At 34.6% G+C, this 16,565-nt stretch overlaps 1 long non-coding RNA gene across 4 annotated transcripts in view; it reads left to right on the forward strand.

The window, feature by feature from the left end:
* Positions 1 to 453: 453 nt before the first annotated feature.
* Positions 454 to 16,565, forward strand: part of LOC132666482 (uncharacterized) — a 38,325-nt gene continuing 22,213 nt past the window's right edge. For 2 of the 4 annotated variants that reach the window (XR_009604684.1, XR_009604683.1), the window contains exon 1: positions 454 to 797. This is a non-coding gene — a long non-coding RNA (uncharacterized LOC132666482). Of the gene's footprint in view, positions 798 to 7,365; positions 7,450 to 16,565 lie in introns of those variants that run through there. The other 2 variants (XR_009604682.1, XR_009604685.1) reach the window with 2 other exon arrangements.

Below are 16,565 nucleotides of genomic sequence, written 5' to 3' on the forward strand. Positions count from 1 at the left end.
AGCAATTTGCAGTTCAATCTCAAGTTCACTCAGTTGCTAAAAAAAGAAAGAAAAAAATTGTTCATTTAAGACTTGTTCATATAAGACAGAACGAATAAGTCAACTGTAATCTTTCACTTCTGATTTTGTTTTTCAGTGTATATTCAGTTTTAAAGACAATATTCTAATGAGTTGGGTGTGATTTTGTTTTTTCCCTTTGTCCTTTTTCTCTCTCTTTAGCCCATTCTCATATTTATTCAGCAGAATGTGGGCTGAAAACGTGTACGCATACTACTTATAGATGTATTTCTGCTTCATCTCTTAAGTAGTGGTAGGATTTTAAAAGGTATTTTTTAATACTTTCCTTTCTCATTCTGTCATAAGTGAAATAGTACCTATAATGGACTGGATATTTGTGTTTTCCAAACTCATATGCTGCCCTAGCCTCCATTGTGGTTATATTTGGAGATAGAGCATCTAAGAAATAATTGAGGTTAAATGATGTCATAAGGGAAGGACTCTGATCTGGTAGGGTTAGTGCTCTTATAACACACACCACAGAGAGATTCCTCTCTCTTTCTCTCTCTCTCACTCTCTCTCTCTCTCCTCTCTCATTCCCTCTTCACACTTAGGAAAGGCGATATGAGCACATAGCTAGAAGTTGGCCAGGAAGAGAGATCTCACCAGAAGCTAACCATGCTGGCATCCTGATCTCAGATTTTCAGCCTTCAGAACTGTGAGAAAATGAATTTCTCTTATTGAAGACACCCAGTCTGAGTTGTTTTGTTAGGGCAGCCCAAGCAAACTAAAGATAGTGTGTAAGTTCCTGCAGGCTATTTTTGAAAGAATGGTATTTGGTTAGGGCCTAGCATTCCTGAACTTATTCAGTCCTTCCACAGCCTGTCCTTATCATTTAGGAAAATTTATATATGTATTTGGTATATATATATTTGGCAACCAGGAAGACTAAAGATTTGAAGTTTTGAAAGCCACTGAACTCTCTTGATTACCTGGGCTTGACCACAGAGAGGAGCCATTCAGCCTTGTTCATGGCAGACCTAAGCAGTGTATAATATTAGAGTATGCTAAGCAGTCCCAAGCAAATATAGAAGTCTTGACTTTACCACACAGGTAACAAGGCAAGGAAAAGAAGAATAAAGGAAAAGGATTATGTGCAGAAAGAGTATTTTCACTACTATTTTCTGAGGGTTACATTTTGATAATATCATGCAGACTGGATTTACACTCTGCCCTGACCTACTCAGCCACTTTCCAGCTCAGTCCTGAAATGTCTCCCATTAGACAGGCCTGGGCATTTATAAACTCGTTTTGCACAAGCACTCTACTGGTTCCCTAATGTTTTCTAGAAACTTTTTTTAGACAGGTAGAAATTATCAAACAAAATGAATTGGCCAAGGTCTATGCATTCTTGCTTCTTTGGAAATTAACAGTATGTTGCTTGGGTGGTGTTCTTGATATTTCCTGATAACAAAATTCACATTGTTTACATATAAGGAGCTCCAAGAAAATCATGTCATTGTGACAAAGTTTTGAGATTTTTAATTCAACACATGTGAGCTTGCTGAGAATTTTTGGTAAAGTACAGTAAAGTGTAGCTAACTTGTACACTGTAGGGTCCCAGGAAAACTAAATTTATTAGAATCCTTTTTCCCTGTTTGTCAGTTTCCTGTGTTTTTCTATTTATAGGACTCCAGAACTTTTCCATTTATCTCAATCGATTCTCGTTAGTGTGCCCTATGGATTTGAGCTTAGTTAGTGAATGTTTTCCTTTTATAAAGTACTGTATTAGCATCTGCTTTCTTATAGGACACAGAAGAATAAACTGTACAGATGATCACCTGAAAAAAAAAAAAACCTTTGAAAACACATAAAGATTTAGTGGAATTATTTAAAATTTACTATATATCTTTTAAAAAGATAGTAAACAATTGACTTCAAAAGGAACTTAGATTTGCATTTCCTCTTGTAACACAAGGAAATTCTAATTGACAGCTTTGTGGTTTAAATTTCAAGAAGTGATAAAAATTGCTTTTTTACTTAAGATCTTTTATTGTCCATTTAGGTTTGGGCTCACTGTACCCAAATAAATGTACAATATTGTACCCAGCCAATAGGAATTTTAAGAGAATGAAAAACAAATATGCTATACAATTAAAGTATAAAAATTCTTGACTCTAGGAATGTTCACAATAATTTATCAATGTTGCTAATATGTAGAAGTGCAAGTAATGAAATGACTCAATTTTATCATCCCGGGTTTATTGTTCTTGCTGGTAAATAGCTAGGTGAAAAATAAATTTTATCTAGGAATACAAGGAAAATTAGAATACATTTTGGTATGATTTTCCAGAGGGAAAAAAGAAAGCAAGATAACAGTCTTAATTCAAATTCAAAGAAGGTTATAATTGATGTAATTTTTCAGAGGTGTTTCTAGCAAGCATCACTCCTGGGCTTGGAATATAGAAGAGAACAAGGTGAAGAATATTAAAATGCTTAATTATAGTTCACTGGATTAAAGGCTCATTTATTCAAGAAAAAGTGAGAACCATCATTTATGCTACATTCTTTCTTTCATCTTCCTGGGATGCAGATAAACTTAACCTTGGAACAATATTATCAGTGAAGCCAGCTCTGAAAATGCGCTCTCTGTTTAGCATGGTCACACAGAAATTAGAACTATTTTCATGTGTCATTTCTTTAGTAGATGAGATGGAAAATTAATTTTGAAACAAAATTTCATGAAGCATTGGATTCACCCTTATTTCATTCTATAGGCTAATACTTAAAGAAAATAACTTAATTCCTCCTGTGAATAAACATTTTATCTGAATGGTATCAGAGGTGTTATTAGAATACATTTCATCTATTTTTCTATTATGATATTTTGTCACTCTGTCATTATATAATCATACTAAATTTGTTAAATGTTTTGTCATTAGTAAAGCAAAGAATACAAAAATAAAGTTTATCATTGTAATAGCCTTGTGCAAGGTCTGGATGAATTTACTCCTGTTGATAAAATTTTACAAAGAAAATTAGTTTGAAAGAAGACAGACTAACTGGAAAATATGATATACAAGAATAAACATTCTTAATTGAACTTGTCACTTGAAACCGGTAGCCAAATAAATTCACTTATTCTGTAATGTATCATAATTTATGCAAGATCATATTGACAGAGGATATTTTCTGTAAGTAGAAGAGATCTGAATAAAGCCCTTAGTCTTCAATGAGATGGATGACATAAACACTAATTTTTTATGATAAGAGATATCACTATTGTATCAAAGCCATTGTACAAAGGGTATATATTTATGTTGAGATTGCTTCTCATAATTTAGATGGTGATAAATGTATCAGTAATAATCAAGTGAAATTGAGGAGAAATTATCAGATATATATGACTAGGCTTGCAATATTTTAGACAAGTGGCATCCTATTGGTGATAACTCATCCAAAACAAATGATAAAATGCCAAAGAACTAAATATCTCTAAACTAGACCTCTTCTGGGGCACCCGAGTGGCTCAGTTGGTTAAGCAGCTGACTTCAGCTCAGTCCATCCTCTCACAACTTGTGAGTTCAAGCCCCACATTGGGCTCTGTACTGACAGCTCAGAGCCCAGAGGCTACTTTGGATTCTGTGTCTCCCTCTCTCAGTTCCTCCCCTGCTTGCATTCTGTCTCTCTCTCAAAAATAAACATTAAAAAAAATGTTTTTAAATTAAAAAATAAAATAGATCTCTTCCAAAATCTTTCTGACTTAAAATTGGTATTAGTCTAATTTTTCTTTTGCTTGTTTTTATTTGTTAACCAAATTATGTTCCCCTTTCAATAATAAACATTCAGCACAGGAATCCAATGCAATCTCCTCTACTGTCACCTACACCCCCATCACTCTTCCCATAACATATACAACTCCAAGACCATGAGGGAAATGGCCAATGACACTTGTCAAAAACTGTAAGTCCTCCTGAAAATTTAGGAAAGGAGTTTTTCATATGCCAAAAAGTTCCAAAAATTCCTGTGCCTAATGGTAGTAATCTGAATAAGAAATCACTTAGGAGGCGCCTGGGTGGCTCAGTTGGGTAAGGGTCTAACTCTTGATTTTGGCTTGGGTCATGATCCCAGGATCATGGAATTGAGCCCTGCGTTGGGCTCCATGTGGAGCATGGAGTGTGTTTGAGATTCTCCGTCTCTCTCTAAAAAATAAATTAAACATGAAAAAATTAAAATAAAATAAGAAAGTACTTAAGCCTAACTAAAAAATCCTTAATCCTGAGACAAACAGCATCTTGAGAAGTCAGTAGAAAGGATGTGGCAAAACCTAACTCCTATTTGAAGGTTGTAAGGCTGGAAAGAAATGTGAGTCATGAGGCTGGTATGAGCCCTACACCTAGAATCCATTTTCCACCGAGGCTTAGAAAATATGACAACAGTTTCATTGGAGGACCATAGATTTCTGCAGCAACCATAGTAACAGAAAACTGGGAACAGCGGAACTTCTCTCTTGTTGATGGGCAGACTTCCCCTGCAGCATCTGCATAAAACACAGAAAAGACAAAAATAGTGAAATGTCTGGCTCTGTTTCCCTCCAGATTACATAGGAATCTGTATAAAACTCAATCTCCGAGGTAAATTTGCATCAAACACCCATCCAGATTAACCTTAAAGAAAATGATACTAAAAGCAGAGAGAGGGACAGTGAAAGTAAACAATGAATGTTTGTTTACAGAAAAACATGAAGTCTTAAGTAAACCCCCTCATTTAAATATTGGTAGGATTGTGCAGCAATTAAGAGTAATACTCTTCATTTAGGATATGTTCAAAATCTGGATCTTCCACTTAATAGTTATGTAATCATAGGTAACATATTTAATTTTTTTGCCTGTTTTCTTGTACATTAATGCCACCAGGTATTTCTTCTCTATTTGTCAAGAAACAAAACAAAAGAAACTCTGAAGTCCCATATTGTCCTTCATCTGTGACCATATTATACTAACACACATAAGGCTCACACATCCTTTGTTTTGTTCCGTTTCCTACTTACCTCCAACACATAAAACCATTACACTATGTTCTTTGGAATATGTGTTCCATGTTCCATTAAAAGCATCATGCCTACTCAACCTCATCTCTGAAAATAGTCTTTATCATATTGCTCCAATAGAAGCCACCATTTAAAATAGAGGTAGGCGAAAGACATGGGTGTTGTTGCTCTTCCTTTATGAAATAAAATATCTTGAAAATTTTTTCTATATTAATTCTCTGATTTTCTCATGAATGCACTGTAGTCAGGTTTCACCATGTCATTCCACTGAAACTGCTTTTGTCAAAATCAGCAATGATTCAGTGTTACCAAACACAATGCTTGATTATCAGTCCACCTTTAATTTGATCAATAAGCAACATTTTTAACAATCTATCACTGTTTTCTTCTTTTTTTTCAGTTGGCATTTAAGTCACCAAACTTTATTTCCTAATACACATTTTATACTTTCTCCATCTCCTTTCAAGTTTCTACTCTTCTTCCTTAGATCTTTTATCTTCTCTATATACACATACTATCTTGGTGATTTCATCTGACATCATGGCTTTAAATACTATCTGTATTCCCTAATTTCCAGACCAGACATCATTCCTGAAGTCCAAACCAATATGTATAACTTTTAATTCAACAGTACCCCTTCAATGGCTGAGATATCTCAAAGTCAAAAGAACCAAATCCAAAATTCTCATCCCTTCCTATTCTTCTTATTTTACAACCTCCCTCAGCAGTTCATCATTCTAGTTCCCTAAGACACTTGTCGTCTTCACTGACTCTTTGGTTTTCCTCACAACATAGATCTCGTCCATTAATAGCAAAGATGTTATTAATTCTATTATCAAAATATGTCCAAAATCTTGTCAGCTTTCACTATGTCCAGACTTTGGCCAAGCCATTGTCTTATTTAATGAGCCAACTAGTGTACTTTCTTCAAATAAGAAGCAAAGTAAGGTCAATCTAACATCTGCTCTTGAGAGTGGCCAAGGTGCTTTTAAGGAATAATTCATATCATGCCAACCCTTCTGTAAAACCCCTATAACTGATTCTCAATTTCATTCTGTAAATGTCATTGTCCCAACAATGCTCTAAATGTTCTCATATTTTTCTGGCTCTGATACCAGTTGGACCTCAACTTTTATTACTTATCTCTTACTACTATTCTCAAATTAGTAGGAAATACGAACTTACACACTTCGGTTTTATACAGTATTTATTGGGGATAGAGGATAGAAATTCGGCAGTGGATAAAAAAGAAAATCGAATGTGGTTATTCCATGACCAAGCAACTCTACTTGCACACCATAGCTGGGTTAAATGCACACTGCAGCTGGGTTAAATAAGAGGAAATACACACTGTAGCTGGGTTAAATAAGAGAAAATGTTAACCTGATTTCTAGAATCATCTGGATAAACTTTTTAGCCTCAATTACTCTGCGTTAAGCTCCTAAGTGTTCTTGGATAAGTCTGAATGTGTCTGGGAGTGAGGTTGATGGCAAAATTGAGTTTCTAAGTATTTTCTGTATGCTGTACACTGACATACATATTTTGCATTGTATAAATGAAATTTGTGCGTTATACAAGCCCCAGTCAGTTGGTCTCTAGCATGTATTCAAACAGGGTATGTATAGAAAATTCACCTAGCTTTATGTCTGAAAAGAAGGCTTGGCATAGAAAAGTAGATATAACTCTAAAGTTTCAAGGGTCACCCTCATCTTCACAACTGTTATCCTCTACGCTGTGTAACTACTGGTGATGTATAAACTCCTTGACACTTGCACCTCTTTTTGAGAACATTGTTGACCTCTGTGCAGTTAATCTTGAATGTCTTTTTTCCTCAGTGTCCTTAAATAAGCAAACATATTTGACTTACACAGGCAGTTTCTGGGCCTAGATTTTCTCTTAGTCCTTTTTCTACTATTTATATCTCTCATAATCATTTTCATCAAGAAAAGGGATTTATGCAAAAATATCAAAATCATTTTAGCAATTTTCCTTGGGGAGTGAACAGGAATAATGAAGACATAAGAGATGATATTGTGGTTACTATTTGAGATATATATGTTGAGATAGTCTAGTTTCATAGATAGATGACAAGAGAAAAAAAATCTATCCGGGGTGTAGGAAGATGATACTTTTAGTAACTCCTAACTGGGAAGGAAAAACTGAAAATGAGAAGGAAGGTGAAAGTTTTACAGTGGTTTTGTGTGGCGTATTGTATTATTTACTAAGTATTGTCTATTCAATATAATAATATGTTTATACTAATATATTAGTAGTGCCACATTAATAATATATTAAAACTATTTCATTATTTTCTGGGCAGGAAACAGATTGAGAAAGGGTCTCAGGTGTCATGGATGTTTTGCTTTCCAGTTCCCCCTACACATCTATTCAAGGAATATAATGTGAGTAACAGTTTCTCCCAAAAGCAAAATCAAAGCCATAGAGAACAATGGGCCAGGGAATTGCTCTCAAGGAGAAGAAAAAGTGCTACGTAGACAAAATATTGGAGAGTCATTTCTCTTTTGACTCCAGCATTTTAGAGTGAGTGAGAGCCAAATAAGTTATTCCTTTATACAATAAATAGGTAAGAGCTGTTTGATTTACACAAGATTCTCAATTCGATGTGGCTTTCATGCATGTTTTGATAAATGAGACTGTTTAGTGAGAGAGGTGAAGGACTTCATTCTTGCCATTTTTAAAACTGAGTTGGGAACTCATCATGTTTAACATTAAGGGGAAATTTTGCTCAAAGACCCGACTGCACAAAAATGGGAAATACCTTTTGAAGTGCTGTATTACAATTGAGGACAATTTTTCAAAAGATAAGTAACAATGTTTGAAGATTATGGTGGCCTAAACATGCCTTTTATTCAGTCTTTTAAATAATCATTGTAAAATTATTTATTCATGTGCTCCAATGATAATTTTATGAGTTATACAAGAAGCATGGTTTACCATGTTTGACTGTTTACTAGTTTACCCTGCATAGATTCAAATTACAGAGAAAATATTGTTCTGACCTTAAATTCAAAGAAAAATAAATAACATGAAGTTGATTTTAATATCTAGGACAAAGGCTGACTTGCTTTAAATATAGAGGCTGGGCCACTATTTAGGAAGGTTGTAATAATGATTATGTGTTTTGGGTGAGTGATGTTTGGGCACCCAAAGAATGGATATAAAAGAGGTTATTTATAGATATAAGGTTCCAGTTGAGCTCCCAAACCTCAGACTTATATTTGGGATAAATCATCATAGAAATGGTAACACAGACCACGGTAATAAATAAGACCTCCCAGGACCATTGTTAAAAATGAGAATCAGAAGCGTTCTCATTTGAGATATATACTGATATGTGAGAAACCTGCAAAATAGTTGAAGTGGAAGTCAGAATATGCTGTCATGGAAACCAAGGAAACAGAATTGAAAAAAGAGGAAGGATTAACTATGTGAAACACATTGATAGTTAAAGGAAGATGAAACTAAGAGCAATCCATTTTAATAACAAGGAGGTCCTTGGTGACCCTGATGAGGGCAATTTCCTTGAAGTGGTGAGGGTTGAGGGAGACTATGGAGTACTGCAGAATTCTCAATGGTTGAAGAAATGGAGAAAGTAATTGTAGATAAATTTTTAAAATAATTTTGCCTAGGAGAGGGAAAAGTAAGAAAAAAATAGAAGGAAACATAGGCTCAAATATTGTCGTTCTTTTCATGTATTCTTTCACACAAGACAGACGAGGATATTTAAATACTGATAGAAAGGATAGACAGAGAATAAGAAGTCGATAAGAGAGGATACTTGTTGAAAAGGGGCATCTGTTGGGGTGGACAGCACATAGTGCAAAATGAGGGATAACAATTCAAACTTTAAAGTGGAATAACTAGGATGGATACAAGTGCAAGTTTGCTGCCAGGAGGATCTCTTCTCTATGTCTTTTACCTCTATAATGTACAAATGGAGGGGGGAAAGTATAGGTGAGGTATTTGTGAAGAACAAAGGCAATTGGAATAATGACTGGGGAGAGTGTATCTCGTTTGGAACAGGCATTTTGGAAGATGAATGAAAGATATAAAAAAGAAATCAGAGAAGGATTTTCTGGAAGCATGGGGGACTAGCTTTAGTATAATGAACATGAATCTTAGTGACAATAATGTGATGGTAATTCCTGTAGTGTCTGGCAGCTTGGATGTAGGCTCTGAGAAAAATAGACATTTGGATAGATCCAGTGTTGTGGCTTTGTCAGAAAAGGGAGACAGGAAAGCAATGGGAACAACTACATGATTTTGGCCAGAAGGTGATTTAAATGATGGCTGATTCAACCTCAGGGGAGAAAATGAAAGCAGACTTCATTTGATAGGTAGTAAGTGGAGAAGTCAAAGGAATGGAGACCCCACTACTTAGCAATAAGACAAAGATGAAGGTGAAGAGAAAGAAGAAGATGAAGAAGAGGAGGAGGAGGAAAAGGAAAGAAAAGGAGCAAAATTAGGGGAAGGAGAGGAGGAGAAAGCAAAAGAAAAAAATCAGCTGTAATGCAAATAATTGGTAAGAAATCTGAAAGGAGAATAGGTGTGGCAGAGTTCAAAGTGTCGGAGTTTACTATTTTGCAGGTGTTTCAGAGTCCAGTATTTAGCCATTGGTGAGGATAAATGAAGTGCAGTGTGGGATGACAGATTCTTGCAAGTGATTAAGTGAATGAACTACAATTCTAATGGTCCAGTTCCCCCAGACTATTCATCCTAAGGAGGGAGAGGCAAGCCAGAAAATTGGTGACATCCAAAAGCTGGTGTGCAGTGGATAACGTCTGGAGCTGGGATCTGGGACCAGGCAAGGACTGCTCAGAATACGTATCAGGAATTTTCTTTGAAAGCATCAGAAGACCACTTGCTTAGACTAAGCAAAAAGAGTATTCCAAGGACACAGAGCTGTCTTCTTTGATCTTCAATCAGAGCTATCGTGACATACTCAAAAAGAGGCAAGAATGAGAAATTTTCACGTCATCTGGAATTTCCTTCGTACCGTTTTATACCTCCTTTTGTAATGTTTTCTCTGTTCTTCTCTTCGTGAAGGCTGTGTTTCTCTGCTTTCCTTTCCAACAAGAGTTGCCAGTTTAATATTCTCTGTAATCAAGGGATTACAACAATGGCAGGTGGATGTTATGTGATACATAAATCCCTCTTTAAAAGAAATCTAGGTACATTAAACTAATAATAAACACACTTTTGAATTCATAGCGAAATATGAAATAAATTAAAACAAATTCTTAGTAACCAGATTAAGAAGGAGTTGAAATAGGGGCTCCTGGGTAGCTCAGTCTGTTAAGTGTCTAACTTTGGCTCAGGTCGTGATCTTACAGTTTACTAGTTTGAGGCCCATGTAGGGCTCTGTGCTGACAGCTCAGAGCCTGGAGCCTGTTTCAGATTCTGTGTCTCCCTCCCTCTCAAAAATAAATCAAAACATTAAAAAATATTTTTAAGAAAAGGAGTTGAATTAAAAGGAATTGATGTGCTACTGAAGCTGTAGGTTCCCTGGGGGTGTTCGTTATAATCACATGAGGTAGATGTTAAAATGAAAGTACTAGAAATATATAGGATCTTGAAGAAATATACCTTTAGTATCTCTGTGTGTAAATTCCATTAGCTGGCAAAGGGATATTTAAAGAAATCTTGTCTGATAATGATCTCAGATCCAAGTAGGAAACACATCACTTCTCTGAAAACTCTTAAAATCTCCAACCTCACATATCTTGAGGCTTCAAATATACATTTCTTGGCCAATAGTTAAGCTAAAATGGTTATATATTGTTATCTTACTAAATATCTGGAAGAAGCAAAAATCCATTATCTCTGGAGAAACATATTTTAGGTCTTACAGAATGTCTATAGGTAAAGCCCAAATATTCGGAATAAATAGCACAAGAAAAAATAATACACCATCAGCAAGAGTCATCAGGAAGACATGCAAGTAATAGACTCAGGTTTACAATGACCCAGTGTCTTGACATTTCAGACACAGAATGTAAAAATAAATAAATGAGGAAATAGGAAACAGGAAAAGAAAAAGAAACCAACTTTCCGAAATGACTACCAAGATTTTTGAATAAACAAATAGAATTTCTAAGAACAGTGGATATAAGAACACAAAGAATAGGTTAAGAGCACAAAACACGTTAACAGCAGAATACATATGAAGAGAAAACTGTGAATTGGAAAATAACTGTGACAAAATTACTGTTAAGCCAATTTAGAGAGACAATGAGATAGACCCTATCAAGGACAGATTAACGGAAGATGCGGAAGGCAAAATTGATAAGGTGTGATCTCTGTCCCCTAAAAATATTTTAAAAAGAAGAACAATGATGGAGGACTCACACAACCTGGTTCCAAAACTTATTATAAAGCAACAGTAATCAATATAGTGTGATATTGGTAAAGGGATAGATAAGAGATTAATAGAAAAGAAAAAACAGTAAATTTTCAGTGGATTTTTCACTTTCAGAAAAGTTTTGCTTTTCAGTGGATTTTTCACTTTCAGAAAAGTTTTGCTCAGTGAAGAAAGAATAGTCTAATAGGTCATACAACAATTGGAGCTGGAACAAATAGGTATCCATATGCAAAAAAAAATCATACCTCACATAATACACAAACATTAGCCAATCTGGATCATAGAGTCAAACTTAAATCCTACAACTATAAAACCTCTGGCAGAATATGTGGAATAAAATCTTGGTTACCTGGCATTGGTAAAGATTTCTTAGATACATCAGCAAATACAATCTATTAAAGAAAAAATTATAAATCATACTTGATCAAAATTAAGAGTGTTTGTTCCTCAAGAACCACTTAACAGATTGTAACAAGGCACAGATTGAGAGAAAGTATTTGCAAACTAAATATCTGATAAAATACTTGTATGTATAATATACAAAAAACTTACCAAACAACAAGAAAAAAGGAACTTTGCAAACTCAGAAATAAGAAAACACGCAACTAATAAAAAAGGAACAGGCAAAAAAAAATCAAAAAGACACTCCAACAAAGAAAATATATACATTATAAATAAGCACATGAAAAGGTGAAAATTGATACTATAATAAGATACCACTGTACACCTATCAGGATGACAAAAAAAAAATAATAAGGGCAAGCTGACATTGTCAAATATGGGAAAAGATTTGGAACAATAGAAATTTTCAAACATTGGTGACTGGATTACAAAATTGTATAACCACTTTACAAAACAGTTTGGCCTTTTCTTTAAAAGTTAATCATACATTAACCATATAATTCAGAAACACAGCGTCTAGGTATTTATCCAAGCAAAAGAAAATTTTATACAAATCCTAATGTGAATGTTTATAGCCATTTTTTATAACTGCCCAAACTGGAAACTATCTAAATGTCTTTCAACTGGTAAATGATAACATACTGTGGTATATGTATATAATATAGTATTATTCAGTAATGAAAAATGATACAATTATTGGTACAGGACAACATGGGTAACCTCCAATGCATTATGCTAAGTTAAGGAAGCCAGACTCAAAAGGCTACATAAGATTACATTTACATAACATTCCTTAAAGACATAATGAAAGGGACAGAAAAGAGGTCAATGGTTGTCATGGATTGAAGGTTTGAGAAAATTTGAATTACAAGCAAGAATAGAATAAGAATTCTGGAGTAAAAATGAATACTCTAATTAAATTGATAGTTACACAATTGTGCCTTTGTTAATATCTCAAACTGCTTGCTAAAAGGGATGAATTTTACTCTATTTAAATTATGTATGAGTAAAACAAATGAAAAAATGTCTGATAATGTCCATAGTATTTAGGTTTAATTATATGACAGTGTCATTATTCAACCATTTTGATTTACAAAAATTTTATATGGCTAAACCAAAAACACTTCAAAACTTGATGCATCTTGGTCATGATTTGAAGAAAATTTATAGCTCTTAATGCTTATTTTAAATAAAAGAAAGACTAAAATTTAAATAATTCAGCCTCCTACTCAATAAACTATGGTAAGATATGAATAAATCATTAGGTGCCAAGATTATCTTAAAATAACTACTCAACTAAAGACACCTTTAAAAAGTGAAAAACATTGCACACATTTTGGAGATAATATGCATGTCATACAATGTTTACAATATGTTATATTCCCAAATAAATGAACAAGTTCTACCAATCATAAGAAAAATTCCAAGAATGTAGTGGAAAGTTGTGAACTGAAAATTCACCGAAGTGGAAATATGAATGGGCAATAAAACATGAAGTGACACTTTTCTTGATATGAAATCAGTAAATGCAAATTAAAACTACAGGAATTTCCTTCTGGATATGACAGAATGTCATATAGAAGATGGATGCTTCTGTCACAAAAAGAGAAAAATGGATTTAAAAAAAAAATCTCTTTGAAGTTACATTAAGAGCTGCTGAGGCAATCAGGGCTTGAGGAGCAAAGATCCCTGAGCAAAAAAGGAATTTTTGTGTGTGTTTGTTAGGCATGACACACTGGCATTGCCTTTGCCTTTGAATCATTGGGTGTTTTTTTTTAATTTTTTTTAATGCTTATTATTTTTGAGAAAGAGGGAGAGACAGAGCATCAGCGGGGAGAGGGCCAGAGAGAGGGGGAGACATGGAAACAGAAGCAGGCTCCAGGCTCTGAGCTGTCAGCACAGAGCCCGATGTGGGTCTCGAACCCACAAACTGTGAAATGACTTGAACTGAAGTCAGAGGCTTAACCGACTGAGCCACCCAGGTGCCCCTCATTGGATGTTTTTTAATGGAAGCAAAGCATCAAGCAGAAAACATAATCAAAAGGAGGATAAGAAGCAGAGACGCCACCAGAGTTGTTTGTTGGCAACCTCATGGGGATAAAGACACAAACATTGGAAATTGACTCCATTGAAAGTAGCCAAGGCTTATAGAAAAGGGAAAATCCCAGAGAGAAGGGAAATGTAGAGAGATGATTGTTAATAATTTTATAATCTGTTTCTCCTTTAGCCATTTTACCACTTTAATTCTAGTACACATGGCAACAACCTAAGAAAGCAGTAGAAATAGCTAGAAAGCTGAGTTAACTTTATATACCAATACAATGCACAATTGACTAAAAGGGACTACCCAGCAAAAAAAATCCTGGTGAAAACCCTAGGCTCTCAGCTGGGACAGCTGGAGAGCCATATGGCTTGGAATTGGTGTTCGCCAGTAATAGAAATAATCTCTGAATAGATGGTAAAAGATGAGTTTGGATTTAGCAAACAACAGAAAACTAATACAGGAAAAGCAAAGAGACACATAAGACCCATAAAAATGTCAACAGTCTGTGTAATTGAGGCTCTGGAAGAAGATAAGGAAGCACAAGCAATATCTGAAGAGCTGATGATTAAGAATTTGTCAAAACTGATGAGAGACAACGATCCAACAATCCACAGACACAAAAAGTACTATGAACTCTAGTAAAATAAATGTGAAGAAATCCCAACCAGGCACATTTCATAGAAAACTTCTAAAATCAAAAGACAAGGGGAAAACATAAAGATTGACCAGGGAGCAACAGTAAGACAGCTGGCCTTCTAACAACACTAAATTACAAAAGCAGAAGATAATTGCATAGGATAAAGTGCTAAAAACAAAAAACAAACAAACAAAAAAACTGCCAAACTAGAATTGCAAACCAAATGGCAGTGTCCTTCAAAGCAAAGATGAAATGAGGGTAATTTCAAACAAATAAAATTTGAGAGATTTTGTTGCTAGCATGCTAGCATTAGAGCAAATAACAAAGAGAGCTATTAGGTTTGGTTGAGTTTGGTGTGATTTTACCTCAGAGAAAAGGAAAGTTATCCTAAAATGAAATATAAAAGTAAATGAAGTAATGACTAGCTAAACAGCAACGGAACTAGTAATTATGTAGATATGTCTTCAACTCTAATCAAAATAAATAACAAATAGCATTGGGCACACACACACATATAAACAAAACATTTTACTTATTTTGTTTATTTATTTATTTTTGAGAGAGAGAGAGAGCACAAGTCAGGGAGGGTCATAGAGAGGAGAGAGAGAATCCCAAGCAGGCTCTGCACCATCAGCATGGAGTCCACCACGGGGATCGAACCCACAAACTGTGAGATCACGACCTGAGCCATAGTTGGACACTTAACTGACTGAGCCACCCAGGTGCACCAGCAATGCATTTTATATGCAAAACAATATCACAAAAAGCAGGAGGGTGTAAAAGGCACAAAATTTTTGTATTCCTAACATTGTTTCTAATACATTAACGATATATAAAGTAATCTCAAGGTAACAAATAGAGGAAGGATACAAAAATGATTTCTTCATCAGTGTATAGCAGAAAAATGCTAAAAATATTTGAATATTGCAGATAAGGAAAAAAGATCATAAAATGGGAGGCAAAGGAAAAAACAGTTCAAAGATAGACATAAATCTAGTGTGTTGAAGTTATCATCTTATGAAATCTAATTCTGAAATATTGTGACTGACTTAAAAATAACAGTAATAATAATGACATGAAAGTCATGGTTGTCATATAGTCACAAACTTTTCTTGCTATAAAAGCCTTGTAAACTGTTAATATAAGAATTCATTTTTAATTCTGTGAGATATTAATCTTCTGGATTAACAGCCCTAGTATTACAGTGGAAGTAAGGATATTGTTGAAAGAAGCAGCTAACTTGGAGGAGCTGGGCTTTGAAGCTTAACAACCCCCAAAAGCATTAATGTATTACAAAACAACGTATATAAAAAAATAAGTTTTGGATGGAATTTTAGGACTAGCAATCCACTTCCCTCACTTAAGACCAAGAAAGTCAAAAAAGTTTTCGAGATCACAAAACTAAATAATGAAATAGAATTTTTAAAAACTGGTGTTGTTTAGTATTTTTTTAACTTAAAAAAAGTGCTCACATGTGCACTTGAGCAGGGAAGGGGCAGAGAGGGGCAAGAAAATCCCAAGTAAGCTCCATGCTGCCAGAACAGAGCCTGATGCAGGGCTCGAACCCATGAACCCTGAGATCATGACCTGAGCCAAAATCAAAAGTCGGACACTTAACCAACTGAGCCACGCAGGTGCCCCCAAAACTGGTGTTCTTAGATTTATTTTCAGTTCCAGAAAATAATTTGTTATGTAATAACAGATGAAGAATATTTCCATTAAATTTAATAGAATATTAATTACCAGTAATATTATTAGACTATATTCAATTGCTATTTGAATGAGGTCCTCTGGCACTTCTCCTTATATATAATAATATACTTCCAAAGAACACAAATAGTTTTGAAATGGTTTTACAATGATGTAAATAAGGGAAGGAATGCATTATCCACACACATATACCCCCAAAAAGCATTACTAAAAACGTTTCAAGTGACAATTCTTACCTGTATAATATATGTGACACACAGGGCTATTTTCTTTTCTATTGTAGTTTGTGATTTTATTTGCATTAACATGCTTGTCGTGTCCCACTAAATTCATCTAAGGATGC

The sequence above is a fragment of the Panthera onca genome, chromosome B2, assembly GCF_046562875.1.
Source record: "Panthera onca isolate mPanOnc1 chromosome B2, mPanOnc1 haplotype 2, whole genome shotgun sequence".
Classification (NCBI taxonomy): Eukaryota; Metazoa; Chordata; class Mammalia; order Carnivora; family Felidae; genus Panthera; species Panthera onca.